Raw genomic sequence first — 11103 nt, forward strand, 5'->3', positions numbered from 1 at the left:
CTCCGTGGCAGCCGGTCCTTCGCCTGCCGAGAGGCTCCTCGTCAAACCGCGGGCCCCAGCCCTCGGCTGGAGGTGTGAGACCCGAGGACCACGCTGTAGCCCATATCGGGTTAGAAGGATTATCCGGATGGGCCACAGGGTAGGTTGGGTCAGGCGTAGCCGCGGACAGCTCCGCGGGGTCCTCGCGCTAGGGCCCGGGGGCGGGGCTGGGGCGGGGCCAGCCCGGGATGCGGGTAGGCCAGTTGGAGGCGGCCGCTTGTGAGCGCCCGTTAGGTCCGGCTGGCCCAGCGAGCTCTCCAAGGTACCCATGGCCGAGACCCACGAAGTGTAGGGAGGATCCACAGGGTGGATAAGACAGGGTGGAGAGATTGAAACCCGCTCCAGGAAAGCCCTGGAGTTTTGGAGATGAAGTACTTTGCTCGAGTTTCACAGGCATTTCTGCATTTATTCTGATTCCAACGTGTGGTCGTCACACGCGCATATCCCAAGGTTTTCCCGTTCATCTCAGGCTCCGTTTTATGCAGTCTGTTCTTGCACAAATGATGCACAAACCTGCCACAAAGGACGGCAGGAATGTGTTGTGAGAAACGGACTCCTGCTCAGATAGTCTTTAAGGATCGATCGGATCAGGGTTAGAATGTTTAGATATACAGAAAAGTAAAAATCGGGGCAGAGCCGACCAAGACCGACATAGTTGGGTTGGGGTTGTGGCTCAGCGGTAGAGCACATGCAAGGCCCTGGGTTCGATCTTCAGCACCACGTAAAAATGAATAAATAAAACAAAGGTATTGTGCCCAACCACAACTAAAAAATAAATATTAAAAAAAAAGTGACACAGTTGTTGTGCACTGCTGACCTTTGTGTCTAAGTGAGACAAAAGCCAGTTCAGTATGGAAAGCCCAGGTCAGATCGGTGGCAACTTTCTGGTCTGTGTTGTGGTCAAGCCTTCAAATGCTGTAAGGTCACTAGCAAGTTTGTTTTTTATTTTGGTTAGCATGTTGTTTATACCTAAATAATTATACATTTGAAATAATTATACATTCACAGGAAGTTGCAAAATGAGTACAAAAAGATACCCATGCACCATTCACCCAGTTTCCTGAAATGGTAATATTTTACAGAAATATAATGTGAAAACCAGGAAGTTGGCATTGATGTAACCCACTGAGTTTGTTCAGATTAATCAGTTTTGCATGGACTCACCTGTGAAAGTGTGTGTGTGGAGTTCTATGCAAATTTAGCATAAGTAGACTTAGGTAACCACCACCAGAATCAATGTACAAAACTTCTGTCTCCACAAAGATCCCTCCTTTCAGCTGTAGAGACATTCATCCACCCTCCCACCATCTGGAAGATGGCAACCACCAATCTATTTTTCATATCTATAATTTTGTAAACTTGAGAACATTTAGTTATTACCATCCTCACAAAAGAAGAAACTCATGTGTTGACATAAGATGAATAAAATTTATTTATAGATACCATTCAAATGTAGAGAAGAAAAATTGAAATAAAATATGTATTTCATTAAAGATTAAACTGAAACAAATACAAAAATAAAAAATAAAAAAAATAAATGGAGTCACATAGTATGTGATTTTTTTTTAAAAAAAAGAGAGAGTGAGAGAGAGAGGGGGATAGAGAGAGAGAGAATTTTTTAATATTTATTTATTTTTTCTTAGTTCTCGGCGGATACAACATCTTTGTTTGTATGTGGTGCTGAGGATCGAACCGGGGCCGCACACACGCCAGGTGAGCGCGCTACCGCTTGAGCCACATCCCCAGCCCCGTGAGTGATGTTTTGAGTTGGCTTTTAGACTGTTGATGTCTATTCAAGTTGGTTCATAGTTTCTTACTTTTATTACTAAGTACTGATTATTACTGCCATTTGTTTAACCATTTGCCCTTTCTAGCATATTTGGCTTGTTCCCAGTTTGGGGCTATTTCAACCAAAGCTATCATAAACAATCATGTACATATTTTAGACATTTAAACTTTAACAATTGTAGCAAATACATGTAAACTTTACCATCTTAACCATTTTAAGTGTGCAGAACAGTGGCATTAAATAAATTCATATTGTTTTGCTATCATAATCACCTTCTGTTCATAGTATTCATTTCCTCTGTGCTGGGTGTGGTGGCGCACACCTGTAATCCCAGCTGCTTAGGAAGCTAAGGCAGGAGCATCACAAATTCAAGGCCAGCCTTAGCAACTTAATGAGACCCCATCTTGAAATAAAAACAATAAAAAGAGCTAGTGATACGGCTCAGTGGTAGATCACCCCTGGATTCAATCAATTCAAGCACTGGGGGAAAAATTCTTTACATTTTAAAAAACTGAAATTGTACTTACCAAATGTTAACTCCCCCTCCCTGTCTCTCAGCCCTACCATTCCCCTTTATGTCTCAAGAAGTATGCCTACTCTGAGTACTTCATACAAGTAGAGTCACACAGTATTTCTCCTTTTTCTCCTTGATTTCACTTTAGTAGCATTTGGCAGAATCGTCGTTTAGAGATCAATAACATTTGCATGCACATGCGTGTGCACACACGTATAACTCCATATATATGTCATGTATATAGCTGTTGCATATATATAACTCCATCCCTATGGTGTTTATATAGTCACTTGTCAAGGGACAATTGGGTTATTTCCACCTTTTGTCTATTGTGAATAATGCTGCCATGAACATGGGTGTATGAGCATGTCTTTGAGTCCCTGCTTTCAATTCTCTGAAGTGTATACCAACCCCATACCTATTTCTACATGGGCATACGATTTCATTTCTCTGGAATATGCCAAGTTCTAAGATTCCTAGATGTATGATCAGTATATGCTCTGTTTTTAAAGAAACTGCCAGCTGGGTGCCATGACACATGCCTGTTATCCCAGTGGCTTGGGAGGCTGAGGCAGGACGATTATGAGTTCAAAGCCAGCTCAGCAACTTAGCAAGGCCCTAAGCAACTCGGTGAGATCCTAGCTCTAAATAAAATATAAAAAAGGGCTGGGGATATGACTCAGTGGTTAAATACCCATGGGTTCAATCCCTGGTACCAAACAACAAACAAAAACCCTGCCAAACTGTTTTTTCAAAGTGGTCTTAGCATTTTATATTCCCATCAGCAACGTGTAAGAGATAGATGCTCTCTGCATGCTCACTAGCATGTAGTATTATCACCATTTCAAAAGCTATTCTAGCAGGTATATAGTGACATCTCCTTATGGCTTTAATTTATATTTCCCTAATAGTTAATAACACTGAACTCCTTCCGTGTGTGTGTTCTTTTCTTAACCATCTATCTGCATATCCTTTTTGGTGAAATGTCTGTTTGTATATTTTGCTCATTTTCTAGTTGGATTATTTGTTTGTTTGTTTGTTTTTCTCTTTTTCCCCCCAGTACTGGGGATTGAACTCAGGACCACACACATGCTAGGCAAGAGCTTAACCACTGAGCTACAGCTCGAACCCTGATGATTTCTTTTACTGTTCAGTTACTGTTCATTTCTTTATTTATTCTAGGTGATACCATTTTCAAATAGAAAATTTGCGAATATTTTCTCACAATCCACAGTTTGTCCTTTCATTCTTTTAGCAAGGCCACTTGGCCATTCACCAAGCAACAGGTTTTTATTTTGATAGTCCAGTTTATTAATTTCCCTTCATGCATTGTGCTTCTGGTGTCGTGTCTAAGAACCATATCCCTAATTCATGGTCTAAAGCTTGTCTCCTGTTAATTTATAAAAGTTTTGTAGTTTGGGGCTTTATACTTAAGTCTGTAATCAATTTTATTTTGTTTTGTTTTCTTTTTGTAAGATGCGTGAGGTTGAAGTCGGCTTGCAGAAGTGTTCAGACAAGCTAGTCACTTCCTCCCCCAGGAGCCAGGGGTCCCCTTATCTTCATTTCTACAAAACTGCCTCTCACAGCCACTGCTAGTCCACTCTGCACCCACATGCATCCCCATGTTGCCCAGTGGGACATTCTGTGTCTTCCTTTTTTAAACTGCTGTTGAGCTCATCTGTCATTGTGTGGTCAGCCATCCACATGGTCCTGGAGCCATTTTTAGTGTATTCTCAGAGCTGTGCAACATCATCACTGTCAATTTTAGATCACATTCATCACTCCAAAGAGAAACCCCCATACTCTCTGCCACTCCCCTGATCCCCATCTGCTACCCCAGCCTGAAGCAATAGCTAGTCTACTTTCTATCTCTATAGATTTGCCTCTTCTAGAAAATTCCTATCAATGCAGTCACACATGGTCCATTGTGGCTGGCTTCTTTCACTTAGTATAACATTGTTGCGGTTTACCCATGTTGTCACAGGTATCTGTACTTTCTTACATTTTATGGCTGAGTAACATTCTGTTTGCTTGAATATACTACATCTTATCCATTCATCAGTTGATGTACATTTGGGTTACTTTTACATTTTGTCCATTATAAATAATTCTGCCATAAACATGCATATACAACTTTTGTGTAAACATGCTTTTGCTCTTTTAGATATGTACCTAAGAGCAGAATTGCTAGGTCACATGGTAACTCTGCCAGACTGTTTTTCAAAGTGGCTGCAATATTTTACAGTCCTACCAGCAGTGCTTAGGATTCTGATTTCTCGCCAATAGTTTTGGAGTTCAAGCATTGCTGTTTTAATCTGGTTGTCTTTTATTATCCAGTTTTATTGGTTCTTTGAATATTTTGGATATAAGCCCCTTATTGGTACATGATTTGTAATTATTTTCTTCCATTCTGTAGGTTTTATTTCCATTTCTTAATAAGTATCCTTTGAAGCACAAAGACTTGAGTTTCAGTTGCGTTTTTCTATTTTATTGCCATTGCTTATGCATTTGGTGTCATGTCTAAGAATTTACTGTCAAATCTGAGGTCGTGAAGATTTGATCCATGTTTTCTTTTAAGAGTTCTTATATTTAGGTCTTTCATCTATTTTGTGTTCATATTGGAGAGATGTGGTCCAACTTTATTCTTGTGCATAGGCCCTCCAAGTGTTACATCATCATTGGTTAAGGGAAGGGAAAAAAGAAAGAAAAAGATAAGGAGAAGAAAGGAAAGACTATTTTTTCCCTATTGAATGGTCTTGTCACACCTGTTGAAAATTAGCCGTCCATAGACTCTAGGTATACTTCTGAGCTCTCGATTCTATTCCATTGATCTACAACATCTGTACCGCACTATCTTAACTGCTGTTGCTTTGTAATAGGTTTCAAAGTTGTGAAGTATGGGTTTTTCTACTGTGTTACTCTTTTTAAAAGTTATTTTGGCTATTCTTGATATCTAGCAATTCCATGTAAATATTAGAATCAACATGTCAATTTCCAAAAATAATACAGCTGGGATTCTGATAGAGAGTGCTTTACTGTATAGATCAGACATCTTGACAATATCATGTCTTCTGACCATGAACATGGGATGTTTTTCCCCTTCTTTTTTATAACTTCTTTAATTTCTTTCAACCAGTGTGTTTAGCTTTCAGAATATAAATATTGCACTTCCTTTTTTATTTTATTCCTAAGTATTTTGTTCTTTTTGGTGACATTATACATGGAATTGTTTTCTCAATTTCATTTTTGGATTTCCTGTTGTGCATGTACAGAAGTAGTAGTGATTTTTGTATATTGATCTTGTTTCTAGCAATGTTGTGGGACTCTTGTATTCTAATAGGTTTTAGTGGATGCTTAGGACTTTCTGTGTACAAAATCATGTCATCTGTGAACAAAGAGGTTTTCACATTCAGCTAGCTAATTAGCCTCTTAGGACATGTGTTGTTCTCTCCCTCTCACATTTCTTTTTACCACTCTCTTGCTCTGGATCCTGGCATTCTCGAGCTTTTAACAGAAGGGGACACTCACAGTTGTCTTTCCTTAATCACAGAATCTCTGTAGCTCACTTGGATTTATTAGAAGTTCCAATTAAGAAACCTGTCTCATTATTTGTTGATGAATCCTCTCTCAGAACTGAAACTGGAGGTTATCAAGCAGAATACGTGATCACTAATTTGAATTCTCTTTAGAATATAGTCAACCTGAGAGAATGTCAGACCAGATGGCAAAATGTACTGCATTTAGTACACAGAGTTTGTCAACTCACGTGCACTGAGAGTAGGTTTTCGTGGCAGCATCATGTGACTTTAGGATGCTTTGAAAACAAGGAGGGTTTCTTAACCTCTGCTAGAACCCCCATAAAAATGAACAAATTAAGGAACATGTAGATGCAGCTTCCTTCCTTCTTAGAGGAGCGGCTATCATCAGGGCTGTGGCCCATGTAAAGTCAGAATGAGAAATGGCACCATGGATGTGAAAGGAAATGCTCTAGCAAGCAGTTATGCCAAAGTAGCAGCCTCAGCCAAAGTTATGCTCCTAAATGGACCCCAAAGAGTAAATCTAGAGTGATTCAAAGAGAGTATTACACATTCTCAACGTGAAGACCCTGGTTCTGAAAAAAGAATAATATTAAAAATTATAACCTTCACTTGGATAATCTCTAGTGCTCCCAAAATGGCTGCTTTCTGGTATCAGATTATTTCAGATGGATATTATCTAAATTTCTCCATGTAGTTGCCCATCATAATACAGACAACTTGGTCACTATCTTAAATTAGTATTGGAGAAGGAACTTTTAAAAGGGAGCTTTTTAACAGATTATTTTCAGGTTATGGATCACATGTCAGCATAATTCTGGAAATCCTGTAAAGGTGGGGCATGGCCAGGAGCCAAAGCCTCCGGGGCCACCCTGCACACCTTCAGGTGGGTCTTACCCAGCTTCCATTCTTAAAGAGTTGGAATATGTATGCATCAATGTATATCTGTTTTCAGGATGAGCTGAAGCATTTCCTTGCTAAACATGCACAGTCCTTACAACCACTAGCAGCTGCTCGGTTTTTTCCCCCAACCTGAGGCTCCTAACTTTCATATCAAGTGATCAAGGCACATATTTTACAGGAATCATTAGAACTCCATAAGGCATTACCCCATGTTTAAAAATGACACTGTTTTTATCATACAGAATCTCCCAGAAAGCTTGAAAGAACCAACATTATTCTTAAATTAAAATGAGCAAATTTTTCAGAAACCCTTGAACTCCTAGCTAAAGGTTTTACTCACAGAATTCCTTATGGCCATAAGATTCACTCATTTGGGACACATCAATTCTTCCCCTGAGAACTGGTACAGTAAGGCCCACTTACTTATGGGTTTTGCCTCCAATGATAAATCTACACTGCTATTCTCAGGCATGGAAAAGTACTGCAAAGGACTTGGGTCTAGATCCTTCTCACAGCATCTTCCTAAAGATCCTCTTTGTTACATTAAACCACAAGATTTTGTCTATTAAGAGTCACAGGGGAAAGGTCGAATCTCCTTGCAAAGGACCTTCCAAGGAACCACTAACAAAACTATCACTAACTCTGGAATAAGTAATTGACAGCAGCTCTCCCTGGGATACAGATCTGTGTCTGTGCGTTGGCACAGGAAGTGATGGGCTGCTGCATTGCTCTGGATTTCTCATTGGCTTGACGTGGTGGCATCTGCGCTTCTTTCTGAATTTGGATCAATGAACAGGCTAGACGTCACATTAAAGAGAACAATTTGCTCCATTCTTCTGCACGGCTACCATTTCTTATCAGATATTATGAAGATGATATAACAAGATCATGGGCTACGGTGTACATGAACAATGGAACATTCCCCACGTGGTGAAGATAGCATCTCTAGTGGTCCCTGAATTGGCCAGCCTCTCTCCAGCAAGAGAATGAGCAGAAGGGGGATCCATAAGCACACAAGCGGAAGATGGCCACACCACTGAGCCACAGGTCTGGCTCACACTTCTTCAGCAACCATCCTGGAAGCCAGAAGGTGACGTGTGCAGCAGTCATCTCAGACATGGCCTGAACTTGGTCAATCACTGCAGCTCCTCTCTCTTTTGCCCCCACTACCAACTCAGGACCAACCATGGAAAGTCACATATCTCCCTGAAGCAGCCACATGAGAAGTCCTGCTCCCAGCTAGGTCAGCCCAGTTTTCCACGTCAACAGCTCTCAACCTGGGGCACACCTGAGCTTCCTTTTATTTTTTTTTCCATTGTAAAGGTGTCTCACTCCCTGCATGCATTTGCATGTCTGCTGCAGATAGAGGTGGCTAATGACTTGGTTATAGGAACCTCTGAATCATCTCTGACTGCTCTTATTTGAAAGGCCTTTATTTCCACATGGGCAAAGCCCTTCCTCTTCTAGAGAAGAAAACCAAGTCCCAGAGAAGGTCATTGAGGGGACCTCCAAATGTCTTGGAGTATTTGGCACAGATTCCTGTCCCCCTCTTCTTCCTTAGTAATTGTAGCTGAGCTCACTCCTGCTGTGTTAGACAAAGACTTTGGTTTCCAGTCTCCTCAACAGGGAGTCTATAAGCAGGAGTGATACACTGCAGTTGTTTATTGAGGAATGTCTGTAATCTTCATGTTTGTTACATGTTTGTTGGGGACCGCAAATCAAGATGGCGCCTGGCAGTTTGCCAGGAGGAGTGGTTTGTAAGACAACGCCACGGAGCCATTAAGTTGGTGGGGATTCCTTATTGGCTGACTGTTGTATCTAGATAATGCTAATTGAGTCGAGCTGTGTGTAATCAGTTAGGTATGTATACCTCTGCTGTTCTGCAATAAAGCGGCTCTTACTACCTTGGGTGCCCACTACCTTGAGTTCCAGCTCAGTTCCTGCTGAGTTTTCCAGAAATGAAGCAGTTCCCGCTTCAACCTTCAAGATGCTTGTCACCTCCCAGTTATTTGGCCCAGACAGACTGCGGTACATGTTTAATTGAATAATAAGTGAAGAAGGATTTTTGACTGATTTGTTTTAAGGTGGGTGCTATGTAATAAAGTATTTGGCTGATCCTTGTTGCTGGTTCCTTGGAATTTCCTGAGCAACAAGAGAGCCCTTGGACCATGCATGATATGCAGAGTGGCAGCCTGGCCTTGCCAGAATTACCAACCAAATGATTCGAGGGTTGGGGCTTTGAGCCATGTCGTATCAGTCCATCCTCTAGGGAAAGGAAGGGGGCTGATGACTGGGTTCAACTGAGGGGTCAAGGATAGAATCCACTATATCTGTGTAATGAAAGTCCAATTAAAACCCTGGACCCTGATGCTCAGGTGAGCCTCCCTGGTTGGCAGTACTCTGTGTATTGTCACACATAAGTGTGCAGGTAGCCTAATGTGCTCCTGGGAAATGACAGGAGCTTTGCATTTGGAAGTTCCTAGACCTTGCCCAATCTACATCTCTTCCTTAGTCTGGTTCTACTGGGTCTCTTTTAGCTATCATTAAATTTATGATGACAATGTAATATTGTATGGTGGTGCATATCCATGATCCAGTGACTCCAGAGGCTGAGGAAGGAGGTTCTCAAGTTCAAAGGCAGACTCAGCATCTTAGAAAGGCCCTAAGCAGCTTAGAGAGATCCTGTCTCTGATGAAAAATAAAAAAGGGTTGGGTTGGGGATGTGACTCAGTGGTTAAGCACACCTGGGTTCAATCCCTGATACCAAAAACAAGCAACAAAAACATAGCCCTTTGTCCTGAGTTCTGAGAATCATTCTAGTGAGTTATCTAACATACAGGGGTAGTGGGGACCCCTGAATTTGTAGCCAGCTCTCAGAAGTGAAGGTGGTCTGGGGACTCCTCAATCTGTGAGGTCAGCCTTGTAAACTACCATGTTTTTAACCCATGAAGTTTATCCCAATTCTGAGCAGTTGGCATCAGAAACTATTACAGTGCAAAATCTAAAAGCACTCAATTTCTATTACACACACACAAAAACACACCACACTATCCTAAAGATAAAACTATGCTAATCTATTTCTGAATTTGAAAAACAGGAGGCACCATTACATTTTTCTAAGAAAATGTTTAATTGGCAGTTTTCTAGAAGGAAAGCTTTTCAACTAGTACAAAAATATGAAATCAGCCAGGTGCACTGAGAAAACATGAGAAAGTCAAATTCTTTTTTCAAAGTAACTCCCAACTGGTGAGAACCCACTGGAAGCTCCCTTCTCAGTGGAAGCATGAGACATGACCTTCAGCAACTGATAAGAGTGGTGAGATGATGAACAGAAAATTACTTAAATGGTTATCACAAGACCAGAGAACCTCTGGAAGGTGTGGTCATTCATTGTGGCTCTCCACACTTTAGAGATTTAGTAATTTACCAAAACATTGAATCATCTCCGTAATTCAGTTTTAGAACCCCCCCCCGTCCCCATAACATTGTGGTCACTCTCATTTGCCATTCTCAGGACACCACTAAATCTCATTTGTCTCTGAAAAATGTCCTTTTCTGGACATTTTCTAAGGATAAAACCATATAATATGGACTCTGATATCTGCCGTCTTTCATTTAGAATAATGTTTTTGAGGTTTTTATTTTTTATGACAGCCATATTTTAGTGGTTTTCATCTTAAAAGAAGATTTCATTCCAAAAATTCCAAATCTAGTAGCATGCAGTTGCAATGGGAATTGCTTCTTGCTCAGATACAGACTACTTGTGGCCTCACAGAGAAGGTAATGTGCTACAGAGAAACAAGGACAAAGGGTGTCCTATGTCAAGGGCCTTCAGTCTCATCCCCAAACTACAGCTGAACCCACGGGAGGAGGCCAGCCCAGGAAGGTCTGCAGGGCAATGCTATCTAAAGATCCATCTCCTTAGCCTAATCATGGCTGGGCTAGGTCACTGATGGCTGTCCACCTGCTCAGCCTTGTCACTCTGGCACCTGTGACACCCCTCCCCGTGATACACAGGATGTGGTGACCAAGGACAGGCACAGTTAAACACTGGCCTCCGCAGGTAGAAGGCACCGGGCAGGCCATTTTCAGCTTCCTTTCAGCTCATGTGGTGGATTTCAAATCTGAAAGGAATTTTCCTCACATTCCTTCAGCTCCAAGGGTTTTTCTCTGGGGTGAAGAATTGATGTATGTTGAGTTCTGAGTTATACTAGTGTGTTTTCTCAGTTTTACCAAATTCAAAGAGTTGCTCTAGAGTTAGGCACAATGGCATGCACCTGTAGTCCCACACACTGAGGCAGGAGGATTGCTGGAATTCAAGA

At 41.4% G+C, this 11103-nt stretch overlaps 1 long non-coding RNA gene across 1 annotated transcript in view; it reads left to right on the plus strand.

The window, feature by feature from the left end:
• The first annotated feature begins 10 nt into the window (after nt 1-10).
• LOC144372081 (uncharacterized) overlaps nt 11-11103 on the plus strand; it is an 11928-nt gene continuing 835 nt past the window's right edge. Inside the window, exons 1-3 of the long non-coding RNA XR_013432131.1 lie at nt 11-139; nt 1683-1789; nt 7488-11103. The exon at nt 7488-11103 is cut by the window's right edge and continues 835 nt beyond it. This is a non-coding gene — a long non-coding RNA (uncharacterized LOC144372081). The remainder of the gene's footprint in view (nt 140-1682; nt 1790-7487) is intronic.

The sequence above is a fragment of the Ictidomys tridecemlineatus genome, chromosome Y (assembly GCF_052094955.1).
Source record: "Ictidomys tridecemlineatus isolate mIctTri1 chromosome Y, mIctTri1.hap1, whole genome shotgun sequence".
NCBI lineage: Eukaryota > Metazoa > Chordata > Mammalia > Rodentia > Sciuridae > Ictidomys > Ictidomys tridecemlineatus.